Consider the following 18,986-nt stretch of genomic DNA (forward strand, 5'->3'; position numbering starts at 1 on the left):
ACAGTAGCATATACCAGTTCTTCTATTTTTGTCTGAAGTTAAGAGTTAATTCTTTATGTGATATGTCTGGTTGATATTTGAATATCTAAATGCTCAAGCATTGGTTCATATTAATGGATGCTTCCACAGCACTTTTTTCTCGGTGGGCCCCTGTTTTATGTGTCAAACTTTAACTGATTAATTTATGTATTTATTTTTCTTGTTAGAAAGAAATGGTTCAAATGGCTCTGAGCACTATGGGACTCAACTGCTGAGGTCATTAGTCCCCTAGAACTTAGAACTAGTTAAACCTAACTAACCTAAGGACATCACAAACATCCATGCCCGAGGCAGGATTCGAACCTGCGACCGTAGCGGTCTTGCGGTTCCAGACTGCAGCGCCTTTAACCGCACGGCCACTTCGGCCGGCTTATTTTTCTTGTAGTTAAGTCCAAGCAAACTAGTTTGACATTAAAATAGACTCTTTTAATTAGTTTGACATGTCTATAAAACATTAATCATCGCCAGTGCCATTAATGAAATAGACTTATGAACGTATGTCTGTTTTCTGTTGGTTGGTTGGTTGGTTGGTTTGGGGAAGGAGAGCAGACAGCGTGGTCATCGGTCTCATCGGATTAGGGAAGGATGGGGAAGGAAGTCGGCGGTGCCCTTTCAGAGGAACCATCCCGGCATTTGCCTGGACTGATTTAGGGAAATCACGGAAAACCTAAATCAGGATGGCCGGACGCGGGATTAAACCGTCGTCCTTCCGAATGCGAGTCCAGTGTCTAACCACTGCGCCACCTCGCTCGGTTCTGTTTTCTGTTCCATTTCTTATTTGTGATTCTGTGATACAAACCAGTCACTATGCCATCTCGGCGACGGGAACGAACATCATAGTAAAATTATTTCGTGACGTTCTATGTGCGCCTATCAACCGCCGTAACAAGGAAGAGAGAACACGCGCGCGAGCGCGCGCGCGCGCGCGTGTGTGTGTGTGTGTGTGTGTGTGTGTGTGTGTGTGTGTGTGTGTGTGTGTGTGTGTGAGCGAGAGAGAGAGAGTGTGTGTGTGTGAACAAATAGCGCTTTCGAAAGTAAAGACTAGCACACCAGACAGGAGAGTATAAAGTAAATACAATTAGACAAGGAAAGTTCTTTACGCAGTAGTATTTGTGACTGAATTGAGCTCACCCATTTTCAGCAACTTTAAATTAAATTTTTATTTAAAAAGTCTGTTGGTGGTATGTAGAACGGAAGACGTGAACATGAGTATCCTGTGAATTAAATTGTAAGGGCAGACGTTAACTCTGTGGTGACGGCGGACTAACGAGAAACAGCACCCGCGCTGTTGTACGGCAAATATAGAGGACTAACGATGTTCTGAAACGAATGCTCTGCCATCTGCATTGCTCCACCACGATCGCTGTGGGCTCTATTCACTTTAGGAGTTATTCGAAAAATGTTTTCCAGCGATTACGTTTTGTGCAATAGAAGGAAGAGGTGAATAGAGTTTCTTGTGAAAATTGCAGTTTACAATTTGATGATTAATTTCGAACGTTACCTAGAGCCGCACGTAACGAGAAATCGGTCGTAGTCTTGTCGGTACAAAACTGGGAAATTTACGAAATAACATTACTGATGCCGTAGAAACCGTAATTTTGGAAAATCTTATCTTTTCTTGTAATTTCGCCTTCTACATCTCCCTGATTTGTCATTATTACGTGAACCTGATTGCTGTAACACCTGAACGTTGACTCGTTTATCTACGTACTCAGCGAGATGACATAGCAGATGCGGCACTGGGCAAGTGTGATGGAAGTATAGCGTCCCAGTCCACGTCAGATCATCTCCACCAAATATTTCGTGACTCACTTTACATGGGATAGGGAGTAATTCATTCTAGAACACACTTATTCGGAAACTGACCACATCAGTACATCTAATTACATCTCCATTGAGGAAAGGATGTTTCGCCCGCATCTCGTGGTCGTGCGGTAGCGTTCTCGCTTCCCACGCCCGGGTTCCCGGGTTCGATTCCCGGCGGGGTCAGGGATTTTCTCTGCCTCGTGATGGCTGGGTGTTGTGTGCTGTCCTTAGGTTAGTTAGGTTTAAGTAGTTCTAAGTTCTAGGGGACTTATAACCACAGCAGTTGAGTCCCATAGTGCTCAGAGCCATTTTGAACCAAAGGATGTTTCCTTACCTACAGAATAGATTTCTCGAAGATATCTTTAATTTTTCGTTGGCCCAGAATTATCTTTGATCATCAACATCGATAGTAATACACTTCTAACTTGGATAATATTTTAAATTGACCCGATCTCCTCTGCATGAACTTCTCACTAATGTTCTTTGTCATAAGATAGTAATAACTGATTTAATTACTACTATTTATCTGGAACATAAGCAAATTTTTTACTCTCATCCTGGACTGAATTCTGTAAATGACTAGTAATAGTTGTTGTTATCTGCCAGATAAACGTCACTGAACTGGTAGTGGAAGAAAAATGAAAGCAAAAGTTAACAATGTGTGTCCGTAATTCTGGAAGTACAATAGCTAGTGTCAGACAACGCGTGAACTTTTTTGCAAAACCTTTATCATACAGACACTGCATTTCACTATCAAATATCTGTTGTACAGACTCTAGCAAGTAAATTTAAATAACAATGACATCTGTTCATTACCTTTGAGTCGACGCCACATTGGGCGACTCGCGTTCCGGTGACGAAGTTGAAATGATAAAAAGAACAACACAACACCCAGTCTAAGAGCGGAGAAAATCCACAACCCGGCCGGGAATCGAACCCAGGCACGCTGTATAGGAGGCAAGCGCGTAACCATCCAGCTACGCAGGCGGACAGAGAATATATTATTCTTGAATATGCTTAATCTGGACTAGCCTGCTTGCTTCGGGTCACAGTTCGCGCAACTAACGCCATTGACAAAGTAACTGGTTTGCAGTGAGACTGGCAATCTCAGTTGCGAGGCCGCGATACTGTTACAACGTTTTAGCAGCCAGTGCAGAGAGTATTTCGGAAGATGTCACCGATTCAGTAGTAGCTGTTGAGCGAATTCCACTGCCTTTACCACATGTACATGTTATATTTCTCTTCCAAATGATGTCCAAGGAGCAACACATGAAGGAACAGTGACATCGGAACGTATTTTGTGTGTCGAAGTAGAAGTGCAGACATATTTGTCGTGGTACAGTGAACTAAGTGCCATTGAAGATAATAAAGTTCCTAAAGCAGAGGAAAGGGATCATTTTGACCCCCCATAATATATTTTCATGTTTGATATACTCAAATACATTATTTCGTGTATGTTAATCCCTACCTCTTTACAGGCTGATTCTTGCAAAGAAGAAAAAACGCTTTTATAATATTGGCTGGTTGTTGTTCTCTTCATTGCAAGAATCAACCTGTATTTTCCACACAGGCACGGTATCAAAATGTCGGTTTTCGACAAAACAGCATAAAATGATAATTTAACAGTATCATTAATGCATTACTCACTTCTTGCAACTAAAAATATAGCGATCTGCTTTGCTCATTAAAACATTTTCGCTAAACTGTAGAATTTTACGTATTAATTATTTCTAGACCATCCTATATTCATTTAATATTTATTGCCCGTATTATACTGGCATGTATTACACACACAGTTTTGTGATAACGTACTTTTTAATCAAGTCATTAAACTCAGAGACGCATCTAGCAGAGGTGTTTTCAGTTTTAACCGCACATTTACCGCATACTTCTTTGTGGCGCTATACACACTTGTCACTGGTCTTGTTCCCTTTGCAGATGCATCTATTTCTTTCGCTTTCTAGGTGATTTTGTACCCGCACCTGTTCTTCTTCCTGCTCTTTCGTTCCCGTGAAATTATTTGCCTGATGAAGTACAATTTTTTCCTTTCAGTTTCCTTGTTCGGTTCTATTTTCTAGATGAACCACGCATTTACTTCCACCCAGGATTTTGTCCTTGGCGTAATGTCCTTGACGTAATTAGGTCCTCACGTGTGCCACCAAAGATCATCCACAGTCATACCATTCGTATAAATTACACTCCAGCCATATACGGCGGCTATCAGTTTTTCCAGTTCATCAAGTGATACCGTATAGCCTTTGATTTTAGCTCTTATAGAGCAACAGAATCTGTGTATCGCTTCATGAGACACAGCATAGCTCTATCAGAAGCTAGAAGGAAAGCACTGATGAGAGTCGTTTACTCGTTGCCAGGAGTAAGCATCGGGATTTCCTCTCTCTTTTAGAATGTTCACAGACGGCCATCCTCCTGAATATGAGTAACTGACAATCTCCGGCTCTTTGTAGAGGCATGCAATTTGGACAGCTGTGATTTATGTGATAAGAATTGACGTACAAGAGCATCTGAATCCTCCTTCAGTAATCCCTCCTCATTCACTTATCACAGGTACAGAATCCTGTTATTCGATCAATGAATTAAGTTCCCAATTCAAAGTGCAATACTCTAACGTAGATAATATTTCTTCATTAGAAAATCCATGATGACGAGAAATGTTCGAAAACGTCTTTCATGGACAAAACGTTTTACCTGAATGGCGCAATATATGCTGAGACAGTCCCAAGGTGCGCTATGAACATCAGCAATTCTTCATGATTACCGATTGTGGCCCTTGATTTTTGAATTATACAGCCTACATATATTCAAAAGAGAATTTACAGCATCAGAGAAGCAGTTGAGATCGGAATGTTTAACAATATCATTAACCGAGGCAGTGGCTACCACATACAAACTGAACATAATTACGTCTGAATTGATTCTAATTTGTTTAATTATATTCACAAACCTTTTGGAGTTTTTGATATAATGTTCACAGCGCTCAACAACTTTCTTTACAAAAGTACCTGAGTTATTCATCGTCTACAGAAATGAAAATCACTACCAGTGTCCGCCAGTCAAAGACAACGATGTACTTTCCGGTAGCATGTGGTCGTTCCGTGACGTCTCCATGATATAATTTGGCAATAGAAATAAAGTTCATAATGGCCTGGTGAAATTAAATCTACTGATGATGATGATGACGTAGGAAGTCGTCGGAAACTCCATATTGACAAATCTAAAGCCGAGAGAGCTCTGTGAAGCATTTATTCAAGAATTTCGTAGCGGAAAACGTTTGTATTATAATCACTATTTGCATGTGAACACAATCCGTAATTTGTGAGGAACTCTGTTGTAATTCTGCCGCAGTACTTGCTTGAAGCCAAGGGAATGATGTCTAACGCCACAAGTATATTAGGAGCGTCTGCTGAAGGAAGGCAGTTGTGAGCCTTCGCATAATATCAAAGGCTGTAACAAGCAGGTGCGTCGATAGGCAAAGATATACACATTTTTCAAGATACTGCTGTACTGATTCATCCTAGTGTTAAAGTGCCAACACTTACGCAGCAGTGTATGTAATAGCATAGCACAAGTGCTGACCGCTTGTACTGTATGATGATAAATGAACTATAAACGAAGGTTTTCGTTGTAACTTGTAAATATAAGATCACACCAAAACAAAAACATAAACTACCAACGATAAAATGCTAAATATATCCCCAAGAGCTTGGCATTTGGAAATCTGTATTATTACAGGGGGCTTGCATTAAATCCATTCCCAGTATTCACAGGTAGATCTACAAATGCAAGACGATAGATGCCTATTCTCATCGCCGTTCATGATAGATAGCCGTTTGAAAACATCAGGCATCTCTCGTGTCTTCCTTTTGAGGTTAGAGGCTGCCTAGCTATCCCGCCAGCTTCCTCAATCTGTATGTCGTTAACGGCAATTTATTCCATTCTACGAGTGGAATATGATGTTAGCGATCCTTTAGCAGGGTGCTGAAAGACCACTCGTCTCGATGTACAGCATCACTCATAGCTGATCTCAGACAGTGCCGGCGGATGTTGTACGTAGACGGGATCTTTGATGCGTGTCAGTGGGTCTTAAAATTAGTTGCTACTCCGACAGATCGGTATAATGCTACATTGCAGACAATTTTTCTCACACAGTCAGTAACTATGTATTGTACAACATAAAACGGAACCGTGATTTCCAGTTCCACATTCTTGTTGCTTATGTTATCTGCTGACATGATACTGTTGTAGGTGTACTCATATTAGTCATTGCCTCTGAAAATGTTGCTCAGCCTATGATGGTCCAGGTTAACATTCTTTCGTCCGCAATTTTTTCTTGATCAACGTGTAAAGTGCCGAATTTTCCTGCTGTAGGTGGTGTTAGGAATTCATTTTCTTTCGCCAACAGCAGTCCTCACACCGAATGTATGCGGGCAACCACGACTTCGTAAAATATACAATCAACGTCTTCAGTTATCTGCTGGATACAATCATGTCCACCTCTACAAGTTTCAGTACCGTGCAAGATGTCCCCTGATGTCTTACCATATATCTTATCAACTTGTTCCTTCTTGTTTTCAGTGTATGCTACAAATTTAATCTTCGCCGGTTTCATAGGTAACCTCATTTCTTATCAATCCTATTTTTAACATCATTCCACAGCACCAAACATCAACCACAATGATTCTCTTCTTTTCTAACGCGCGTACAGTCCAAGATTTTCTTCCACCTAACGTTGTGCTCCACACGTACATTCTTAGAAATGTCTTCCTCAAATTAAGGCCGATGTTTGAAATCAGTAGACTTCTTTAGGCACTGAATGCGGTGTTTGCCTTTGCCAGTCTCCTTTAATGTACAATTTGCTTCGTGTTCATACGTTGCTTCCAAGATAGCTCAGTTCTTTAATTCGTTTACTTTGTGCTCCAATTTTGATGGTAAGTTTCTCACTAAGCTCATTTCAGTTACATCACATTACTTGCTCTCAGTACATATTCTGTGCTCAGTACACTCTTTATTTCATTAGGTAAGTTCTTTAAGCTTTCCTCACTTTCACTGAGAATAGCAACGTCATCCGCGGACCTTGTTGTTGATATACTTTGTTACTAAATTTTAGTCCTACTCTTGAACCTATGTTTTATTTCCATCATTGGTTCAATTAAGTGTAGACAGAACACTGAACGACAGACTGCATCATTGCCTTACAACATTTTTAATCCGAGCTCCTCTTTCTTGGTTTCCCATTCTTACTGTTCTTTCTTGGTTTTTGTGTATATTGATTTTTACCCATGTTTCCCACTAGCTTACTCATATTTATTCCGAAAATCTCGAACATCTAACACAACTTTACGTTGTTAAAACGCTTTATTTTGGTCGACGCAGCCTGTAACCGTGTCTTGATTTTTGTAAAAGGCCGTTCCTATCATCATACACAAATTCTGAAACGCTTCTGTTGTGCCTCGAACTATCGAAAGTCCGTCTCCAGTAGCTGAATGGTCAGCGTGACGGATTGTCAATCCTCTGGGCCCAGGTTCGATTTCCGGCTGGGTCGGGGAATTTTCTCCGTCGAGGGACTGGGTGTTGTGCTGTCCTCATCATTCTATTACCCTCATCGACTGCAGGTCTCCGAAGTGGTGTCAGATTGAAAGACCGGCACCCGGCCAACGGCGTGCCCGACGGGGGACCCTAGCTATACGATTTAATAAATAAATAAAACCTGTCTAAGGCCACACTGGCCGACACATAAGAGGTGGTCTATATTTTCCATTTTTCTCTGTATTACCTGGTCAGTAACTCGTATGAATTAGGTGTCACCCTAAATCTGCTATAGTACTCTCACTTATCTGCCCTTGGCGTCTTCAGAAATGTGTGGATGATATTTTTCCTGAAGGCTGGTAGTATGTCGACAATCTTATATGCTCTACACGCCGACACGAATAACTCTTCGGCTGTTACATTCCGTAATGATTTTACGATTTCCGAAGGAATGTCATGCATGACTTCCACCATACTTGAGCCAATCGTGCAGAGCAATGGAAAACTCTGACGCTGATAGTGCATCCTCTTGTTTTCTTTATTCACCCCAATTTCTTCTTCTGTCATGTTGATTCCCACACATCGCCGATGCCTTCAGCATACTTTCCCCATGCATCAACACTTTCTTCTGCATTTAAAACTGGAATTATTCATGCATACCGAATGTTATCTCGTTTGCTTTTAATATGACAGAAGGTTTTTTTTGGCTTTTTCTATACGTTGCATTAGTTCTTCCGATCACTATTTCTTTTTGTGTTTTTTCATACTTTCCCTGCAGCTATTTCACCTTGGGTTCTCTAAAATTCCTTTGTTCATCGGTCACTTCGTATTTATTTTGTTCCTGTGGTTTGTCTGTACTTCTGTCTTTTCCTGAGCCTTGTGTGACACGAAGCGTAGTTATCTATCGAAGCCGATGTGCCTCTTTCAGACTTTATCAGTTTTATCACCTAGTTAGCTGGACACTAGCAGGTCTCAAAATATCTGCACATACTTGTTTCTTATTTCCACTGTAATCAGTATTCTTCTGTGCTTTGCATTCAGATAGTGGTGGAATTTGTGGAGTTTCGTTTCCCAGTTTCTCCATGAGGCCAAGTCACGAATTTATAGTTAACACTTTCATTTTCTGCTAAATGAGGTGTCAGTTGATTAAAAATCTACTGCGTGTTGTACCGCATCATTGAATAAAATGCTTTAATTAGAATCCATACTAATATTATACATGCGAAAGCAAGTGTTTGTTGCGCTCTCAGGACTAAGCCACTGAATCGATATGGATAAATTTTGGTATGGAGATAGCTTGAACGATAAGGAGGAACATAGGGTACTTTATTGATTTAAAGAATATAACGCGAAATATGGAAGAGTATTTCCTCTCTGTAACAGCTATCTCATCTTTCACTGTCGAACTGCTTTTATTGTTTGATATGTTTTACATAATACGATTCAACGTAATGAATAAAATGTTTAGACAATCGTCTTCGTGTTTAATATATACTCCCATTGTAGCGTCAGGCGCCAACCTGTCATATTTTTGCCGATAAGCGTGATGCGTTTCTTATAACATCTTTGTTGCTTCCGAATTTGCGTAAACAGCTCGTTGTCATGCGGTTATCGTTGCTGTTTCGCGTTCGTCGATTTCCAGGTTCATTTCCCGACGGGATCGGTTTTTCTGTCTGCTCGCGTCTGGGTGTGTGCGCTGTCTTCATTATCATTTTATCATCATCTTCATACAAGTCAACGAAGTGGTATCACATAAAATGACTTGCATCAAGCTCGCGAACATCCTGTCTGTGGTCTCTTGGTCAATAAAGTCATACACACATGTGAGTAAAAGTTAATTACTGGAACTGCCTCTTATTTTCGATTATTTAGATGCAGCATATATATGTATTAAGAACCGAAGTAATCAGCAAGGTTTCTCATTATATCACACAAAATAACATTTCTTCCATTTATCATGCACCTTTATTAATTTATAAAGAAAGTTGTTCCAAATAGAAGTGACATTTGTCAACGGCAGATAGCTTCGAAACTCACTAATCGTTCAACCAAGGCGAAAGCTCAGTCCCCGTAGCATCATAATGACTTTACAGGTACCACGGAAACAAGAAAGAAAGGAAACTATTCTATTTAGATTTTACGACCCACTTTACAGATTAAGAGTTATCTTTTCACATTGGCAGTAGAGCATTACCTGCATCACGAAAGCGAGGAGCTCTGAGAAGTGATATCGTACAATGAGCATGGTACCTACAGAGAATTCATATACGGCAGCACTGGATGTGATGAGACAATCAGCTCGAGAAATAATCTTGAAATCGGAATGGTACACAGACCGCACACAGCAAACGGACAGTAAATAATAATTTTCGAGCGAGAATTTAGTTTCGTGTAAGAATAGCCTTTTTTCATGTGACAAATTACGGAAGTTAATCTGGCGTCAATTGTAATGAAACGAGAAAAGAGGGTGCTGAAATGATTATTAGAGACAGTGGAACGCATGGCGGGAAGTACGTAAAAGGGAAAACAGAACCCTTATTTGGCAAAGCAAACATGGTAAAGAGGGGATGGGTATTCTGCTAAGTGAAAAGGATTCTCTCTGTATATTCCTTGCTGTGGCGTATTTAAGAAAAGCCATAGTGATAAAATTAGCAACAACCCTCGGACTCCAAGGTATAATTTCACAGTACGATTGTTTCAGCTAGTACAGGTGCGAAGGATCCAAAAACCTCACCTAAATCACCAGTAACTTTCAAAGAAACGAATACTGGACCAAATAGAAATGCTGTACAGAAAAGGAGGCCTGCTATTGGAAGATACGCCTGCGACACAAATGCAAGTGAAAACTTGACACAGTTTCTTCATCTGTGCAGAGCATACTATAAACTGCTATATATTACATTTACAGTACACCCGCAAAAGTAATCATTTACGTGCTTCCGGGCGAGCTACATAATTAATGAAATACATGAATACATTTTTTCGTCTTCACTTTGCTTTCTCCATGTATATTTACACAAATGAGAGTGAAACAGTTCCGTGCACTGCCTTCTCCTTACAATAATCTTTTAATTGCAGACAACGTTTCCTCAATGGTGTTTGTGTGTGCTCCAGTTTTTGGATCCTTCAAATAAAGGCTTTGATTTACGGATAGGTGCTTGAATCCTTAATCTTTTACGCATTTATAGGAACTAATCAATTAGACACTATTGTTTTCCCATATATTTTTTTAATTATCTCAAAAAGTGCCTCTTAAGATTTCTCTTGAAAAACTCGAAAAAATTACTTATTACTGCCGGCCGAAGTGGCCGAGCGATTCTAGGCCCGTCAGTCTGGAACCGCGCGACCACTACGGTCGCAGGTTCGAATCCGGTCTCGGGCATGGATGTGTGTGATGTCCTTAGGTTAGGTTTAAGTAGTTCTAAGTTCTAGGGGACTGATGACCATAGATGTTAAGTCCCCTAGTGCTCAGAGGCATTTGAACCATTTTTTGAAGAAATGTATTCTGTGCTACATTCACACACCCATAAACGTGCCAACCACAAAATGGTACTTATCGGTAGTCTGCTATGGGGAGACCAGGAACCTTTACCTACCGATCATTGTTTCTAGTGCCCGTTATTCCCTTGTACCCAAAATATCCACATGGATCCCTCACCGAGACTCTTCTTCGGTAAAATTTTCATTGGTGACTCGCCGTATACCAGTATAGATTTTTCTTATTGTCTTTCAGACTGTACAGAAACTCCAGTCCACTCAGCGGCTCATTTTTAAGGCATTACAAACACCCACTAAACGTTCGAAGATAACAGTATTTGAATAGGAGCCAAACATCTCGAAAGAAGCCAAAGCAAATGCAACTGACGACACAGAAAAATACAGTGGTCAGTTGTTTGGTGAGAACTCCAACTAATCAGAAAATGCGTGAGGACTACAATATATATCGATAACACACAACTGCAAGGGCACAGTGTACTTTTACATACTGAAATTAAAATCTAATGGAGAGAATTACAATACACCATGATATAAATGTAAGGAAATATGTCACTGTTGTATCTGACAGCTCAGTAGGAAATTCTGCCCTTCATGATATGTCAGGTTCGGTATAAAAATCAATATTTATGGAGTGGAACTTCGAACACGCTTCAAATGGCGAAATATTTATTGAACATCTAACAGCTGAAAATTCATTTACTGACCCAGCCAACACAAGCTAAGGTGCAAACCTGTTTAGCACCACAGGCTCGTTTTTCGCGACCACATTCGTTGACATCGCCAACTCACAACCGGACTGTTCCATCACAACCTAACCTAGACATCGGGCTACGCTACAGATCAGTCTGTCACCAGAGACAGGTGTTTGCACTCACGCCCACGTCAAAAATGTCGTATTATTTTACCAGTCAGTGAGGCAACGATACGGTCGTAAATCTACATCTGCATCCATATTTCACAAACCACTGTGAACTGTTTTGTAGAGGGCGCTTCCCATTGCACCAATTATTACGGCTTAAGGGCGCCCATACAATAGTTTGGATGGGGGGCGGAGATCTAGCTGGGGCTTATGAAGGATTTTTTATATTATGGAAGACGAATGACTACTTGAAAGAAGCCATAAAAGTGTCCAGTTCCGACCCTGTTAAAAAACTGCGTAATACCAACTTTTAAACTGCAAGAAAAACACCTGACTGCAACATATTTTTTCCTCTCTCTAGAGGGGAGCGAGAGGGGGGGGGGGCGAACGCCTCCGCCCCCTCTTGGCCCCAAGTATAGAAACCGTTGTTAGGTCTTCGTTCATTTCCATTCACGTACTGACTATCGTAAGAATATCTATGATTGCTGTAATTAATTTATTCCACTCCTCTGTATCCCTAGGGAAGCGATAAGGAGAGAGTAGTAGTACATTCTTAGCAGATATTTTCAGTAAACCTAATTCAGCTTTCATTATAAGTACCGGTATTTTTTTATGATTAATATTCAGTACCGTCTCATACCTTTCAACACGTGTAAGATATCCCACGAAAAACATATAATACTACCGACACAATTACCATTTTACCTAACATATATTTGTTACAGCTAATTGTCACCGTATAATACGTTTAATATAATAAAGACATTATTAGAATTATTTTGAAAGTGATTCATAATTTTGTCTACTCAGAATAGTTTAAAGTTATTGGGTTTGGAATAAAATCAGTCAGTACATCAGAACAAGATCTCTCTGAAAACATTCCAGTAAATTGCGATGAACGCAAATCGTGTACCTTTTTTGTCCTAAGTTTGCATCTGTCTTCAACAGCGGCACTGCACCTAACTGCAACAACCTATTCGGGTTCAAGCATTTTCGGTAGATGACGATGATGCTTGGTTTGTGGGGCGCTCAACTGCTTGGACATCAGCGCTCGTACAAAGTCTTGATCTTCAGACAGTCCAATTGTAGCTACTTTGATGAATGACGATTATGATGAAATGTTAAGGACAACACAAAACACCCAGTCCCAGAGCAGAGAAAATCCCCAACCCGTCCGGAAATCGAACCCGGGACCCCGTGATCCAGAGGCAGCAACGCTAACCACTATAACACGAGCTGCGGACATTTTCCGGTAGAGGCGCCACAAATATTGGTTTCTTTAGAGGTTGGTGGCAAGCGGACATCGATGGTGCAATGGTCGGCGACTCTTAGTGTCTATAGGTTATTCCGTGACAGTGCGAATCCAATCTACTTGTGCACGTGGTTTACAACCTGGCACGGCTGGAGAGCTTTGGTGAAGACATAACAATTAAATCGGACGGTAAGCCCGAGAACCACATTTAAAACTATTAGCATAAGACTCACGAGCGTAAGTCTGGTTTAGAGCGTAGTTGTAAGACAGCTCAAGCTGCGAAAGTTACTCGTATCCAGCAAACCTCAGAGAAACCACACATCCTCCGGAACGTGAATGCAGAACGTCGGGTGGCCTTTAAGAACTACAGAGACAGTAGAACAGTAACAAGCCCGTCAAGTTGTAGACCCTGAGCGTCACGTTTATCTTACAGCTTCCAAGACGCTTGAAGACTCACAATAGGGCGTCGTGTAAAGGCTGAACGACAAATAGAGAGTCGTGACTTTACTTGTGGCACGTGGGAGGCTTTTGATTAGATTGCATTTGATTATAATTTGTTACCTTACGGTCTTACATTAGTCACCATTGGAGGATGGATGAAATATGAGGCACCATAAAGCATTAAATGATAGGGTGAAAGGGTTGGTACGTGTTGCTCCGGTGGCAAAAGCTCTCATCAAGTACTAGGTCAGCCGAACGAACCCATATAAAGCCCTCTTCATTTCGAATGTAATGAATCGAGGCCATTTTATATGTCACTAGAAAATACAGTACACGCTTTGAGATCGGCATACTGCAAAATAGTAGAAACACGTTCGTTATGTACAAAAATTACTACCTTATGTACTCACCAACACAAATCATAGCAAACTACTGTTGTGCGAGTGAAGCAGCGAGTAACAGTTAGTTTATTTATAATTACTGCAGTTCATACATCGACGCGGTACAATACACAGAAGAATTTTATTCATGATGTAGTTAAGGAAAGATCAATTATGCGAACTCCTGTAATAGAAGATGTGCTACTAATGGTCAAACGGGGGAGGGGTTATTGGAGAGAACATCGCTATCCGTCAGCTCATATTGATATTTTTGCCGTGTAGTCCCGTAAGGCTTACTTTATTTTCTACAGCTTGATTTTTTTTTTCTCTACCTTTCCAAAGTCGATTTTCGTCTTAGTATACGAATAGTATTTCGTCATTTTATATGAAATTTGCGATCTGTCTTACTTATACACCGCCCCCACCCCAAACTGTTTTGTACCTACAAGTAGGGCATAGTGTACCTACAAGCAAGTGACGTTTTCTGGTCGGTACTACAGTGTAGTAACAGGTATCAAAATCACTTAAGGCAATACGTACTCTATACCGCCGTAAGTGGTTTCCGCCGTGCTATACAGTTTTTGTTCTTCTCAGACATAAAGTTGCGTTCTTTGCAGCATTTGTAAACATTTGGACTTCTACACATACATGTGCTGCATAAAATATTAAAGCAGTTTTCGAAATTTGCTGTTAATTCTCCAGATAGTGGTTGTTTCAGCAATTAATTTCTATGTGCTTTTAAAACTAGTTTCATAACATGTGGACAGTGAAACCATACTTCGTCGTTCGTGCGACATCTTCTACCTTGAAGCAGAAGGAGGTACTTTACCACGAAACATTTGATAATTGCCAATTATCAGAGTTTTAACAATTTTACCTCTCTTAAAAACTGAAATGTATTTTAGTTTTCAATAGCTGCAATTTCTAAATGTATATGACTTTTCAGTAGTTTATGATCAATCGTGATTTATTTGATTTCTCTTATTGCGTTTTAAAGTGTAGCAGGGTAGTAAAGTATAACAGAGAGAATATAATGTACAGTACTAACAAGATTATCCCTAATCGCAAGGCTTTTTAATGTGAATAGAATATTTGTTAATAGGAACGTGATCATGTTATACGGTCGGACACTTTTGTAATTTCAGAAAAATTAAGTCAGTGCCGTAACGTGCCATGTGGCTTGATATTATGACAGTCTCCTGTCAAATTAACGAACTAGCTCTACCATTTCGGCTTGAATCTCTAGTTTCTAAACTCGGTGTTCTAACATTATAGCGCTCACAACAAAATATTTTGTCGAGAAAATTTTAGATTTTCTGTTTAGTAGGGAGTTCTCTTTGTGTTGATGGTATTCAGTATTTCTATCCGGTTTCTGAACTATATGATCGTACAGTTGTTGTTTGAGATCTTCGGTATTTATTGATTACCCGCCCTAATAACCGTGCGCGTTAGTAACGTTTTCGAGATGGGAAGGTGCGCTCGGCCCGGATCGAGTCCTTCGGGCAGATTAGCGTCAAATGTCGGTCTGCTGGCCAGCTTGCATATGGTATTTAGACGTTTTCCCACATCCCACTCCGTGACTACAGAGTTAGTACACAAATTCCATTTCAGATACCCGATTTGCAGTCATTTGTTAAGTTATCGATGCCTGTCATATGAATAAACTACACGCAAGCAGATACGGGTACACATATTCCCTCCAGTTTTGGAGGGTGGGGGAGGTAATGTGGTGGATGCAGAAAGGCCATCCGGCTGCCTCTTACACTACCAATGACAAATCCGTTACCAACAATGCAGCCTGTACTCCTGTGTGGACAAAGGCACAGGAAAATGAAGGATAGTCTTATGTATTTACTGATTTTATCAGCTTATCGGACGATCTTTGCATATTAGCTGTCTACTGGACCTGACAGATTCAGTGTGTTTCCGAAGTTGATGAAGAAGAAATGAAGTAAGATAACTTTAATATGCAATTTGTTCGACTTACAATTTTCTTTTTTTGTAGGCAGTATTTAGAAAATGGCTTACCTTCATATCTTACTTCAGGCTGATAACTCTCACGTTTTTATGATTTGTTACAAATTTAATTTGATCTTCTCCGTTAGATGGTACATGTTCAGATTTTGTTGAATTTGACATATTCTGTGCGAACGAGTTCCCTTATCCCCTTTTCTTTTAAGTATCGTACTGGGCTTGTACCCGAATGATTGACACCATCCTGGTTAAGAAAAACTGCTGCAGAGATATTGTACATATAGCTACTTATATGTACTTATAAAATCTTCCACGTATTAAATCTGACTTGCATGAGGTCGCTTGATACCATTTGAGATACCCAGACATGTCTCACAGCTATCTCAGTGCTTCATCACCTGGTGCTAAACCCCATCACCTGCCAGAATATTGCAGCAGGATGACAGCTTCAGCAAGAGGGGGTTGGGGGGGGGGTGGCCCAAAAGTATTGGGAATATGGCTGCGGTGGGGAGGGAGAGTGGGGGAACCCGTTGTTCGAACACGTATCCGTTACGGTCACGCCACATAAGTCAATGTACACATTTGTGTCGCTGTGAATGCTTCGGTTCGCAGTGAGAGTTTCTTTTAGTAAAACAACTTTTTACATTACGGCGAAAACGTGTTGGCAGATTGTTGAGAGCAACGCGCAGTTGTGAAATTTGGTTTCCTGTTGTGGAAATCTGCCGCTGAAACTACTGCAGTGGTTAAGACTGCTTATGGGGTTGCTGCCGTAAGTAAAACCAGAGTCTACGTGTGGTTTTCACGTTTTAAAAATGTCGAAATGTCAATTAAAGACCAACCTCGTTCAGGACGCCCCTCAACATCAAGAACTGAGGAAAACATCGACAAAATGAGTGCCATCTTTCGTGGAGATCCTCGCCGAACCACTGATCAATTCTGTGAGATGTGTGGAATATCTTGCAATTCAATTCAAAGGATTCTATCTGAAAATTTGCACATGTGAAGGGTTGCAGACAAATTTGTCCCTCACCTTCTCACAGAAGAGCAAAGAGAGACTCGAGTTCAGGCATGTTTTGGTCTTCGAAATCAGCTTAAAGATGACCCTGAATTTTTTTCCAAGGTGATCACTGGTTATGAACAGTGGTGCTATGGATACAATCCAGGAACAAAGCAGCAATCAAGCGAGTGGATGACAAGTAACTCTTCTCGTCCCAAGAAATCTCGCCAAGTGCCGTCAAACATAAAGAAAATGCCTATTTGTTGATTTGATTACGGAGGTGTTGCGCTCGAGTTCGTTACCCCTGATCAAAATGTCAACCAGGATTTCTGCGAGGGTTATTCGGAAAGTAAAGAACGGTCGGTCGCGAAATGGAAGTGAAAATCCGATGAAGTTTTGCACAGGTGTGTTGGGCAGTGTGTCTAGTATGCCCGTCGATCGCGTTACGTCGTTCCTTTTGGATCTGAGCCCAGAGGAAGCACTTACAGATACTTAGAACAATAGTGTCTCCGGCCGAGTACGAGGCCCTGCTGAGAAATTTCGTCTGAAGCTGTGCAGCCAACATTACATAACTGTCGTGCACTTTCCTCTTCACGACAACTTTCAGCCGCATTCTGCAGGGGTATTGAAGATGCTTCTGCATCGTTTTCGATTGGAAACGTTTGATTACGCACAATACGGCCCGTAATTGTCTTTCTCTGAGTTTCATCTCTGCTCACATGAACCGCTGGCTATGAAAACTACATTTTGGCACAGACAACGAGCTGTAGTCCACCCTAGAGAATTGACGGAAAGCACTGGCGGCTGCCTTATATAACGAGGGTATTGGAAAGTTGGTACAACGCTACGACAAACGTCTACGTAGGATCGGCGACAATGGAAGTTGTAGCAAACTGTTGCAAATAAAACAGTTTTGATTTTCACAGTTTTTCTCCATTTTGCGACCTATCGTTCATTAAATTTCGAATAGCCGTCGTATTTGGAGGTTTTGAAAAGACTGAGGGAGGGTATCCGGAAGAAAAGGGCAGATCTTTGGCGCACAGGCGACTAGTTCTTCCATCATTACAACGCGCCGGTGCACACCGCACTGATCTAGCCCCTGTGATTTCTTTTTTTTTTCCCAGGCTCAAACGGGACATGAAAGGAAAGCGTTTGGCCACTGTTGAGGAGGTACAACAAAATCGCGGGAAGGCGTAAAGATCATCCCGATAAATGAATTTAAAAACTGTATAGAACAATGTTTGGATCGTTTGAAGAAGTGCGTTGTGGTCAGTGGAAAATATTTTGATGGTGAACAAAATTTGGTGTAAACATTTTACGGAATAAAGACGTTGGAACGAATTTGCCGTTTTTTTTTTAGTGAGCCCCCTCTCATATGCCATGGACACTGTTCCCACCCCTGCCCCATAGCCAATCTGTCTTGGCGTCGGCATTAAATAGGAGTAAAATGTGAATCACTGACAGAAAAATAGTTTTGTTTGTGATAGTAATTCCTTGACTTACCGTCCCTAATAAATACAATCTATTCATTATTTTCTCTAAGTTTCAAGTGCGTTCCTAGCGCCAGAAGAGCATCGCGTACCACAAATGTCAGCCATTTATCCATTTCTGCTTGTTTGTTCTGTACAGTAGCCTACGTCTGTACCATTCTTACGTATTTACTTGAAGGTTATTAAATTTATGGCGGATAGAAAAAACGTATCAACTATCAACTGCGGAAAATCTTCGTCGATTTTCCATTCTGGAGAACCTGACAGTAAGAACACCGTTCATCACTGTGTCGTGAACTGGTATCGTTTAATGGTCGTCAGAAACATCGCGTGAGGTGGAAGCGTTTTGATCTGTGTGCTATTGAGCCTATAATTTTGGGGAGGTATAGGTTATATGAATGTGCTATTAGGGCCCACCATTTCACAGGTGCATGTTAGAGCTACAGCAGACAATTTAATTTGTTCGATTTCCTGCTCTTCATAGATCTGAGTACGTTTATTAACTTCATTGTCGTAGATTGGCACTTAACATCAATATAATAACAACCAGCAAAATATTTGGCATTAAATTTTTTCGTCCCACTAATAGACCTTACTTTCATTCTGAGTATTTTTCATGTTCATGTAATATCAATAAAGACTGATTTTGAATGATGATATTAGACTGGATTTTGTTTATTGTATTTTATCATTTATCACTAACACC

At 40.7% G+C, this 18,986-nt stretch overlaps 1 protein-coding gene across 1 annotated transcript in view; it reads left to right on the forward strand.

Moving 5' to 3' along the window:
- The window catches only part of LOC124616229 (protein turtle homolog B-like), a 454,186-nt gene that overhangs the window by 3,538 nt on the left and 431,662 nt on the right, over window positions 1-18,986 (forward strand). The window lies entirely within an intron of this gene.

Source organism: Schistocerca americana, chromosome 5, assembly GCF_021461395.2.
Source record: "Schistocerca americana isolate TAMUIC-IGC-003095 chromosome 5, iqSchAmer2.1, whole genome shotgun sequence".
Lineage (NCBI taxonomy): Eukaryota > Metazoa > Arthropoda > Insecta > Orthoptera > Acrididae > Schistocerca > Schistocerca americana.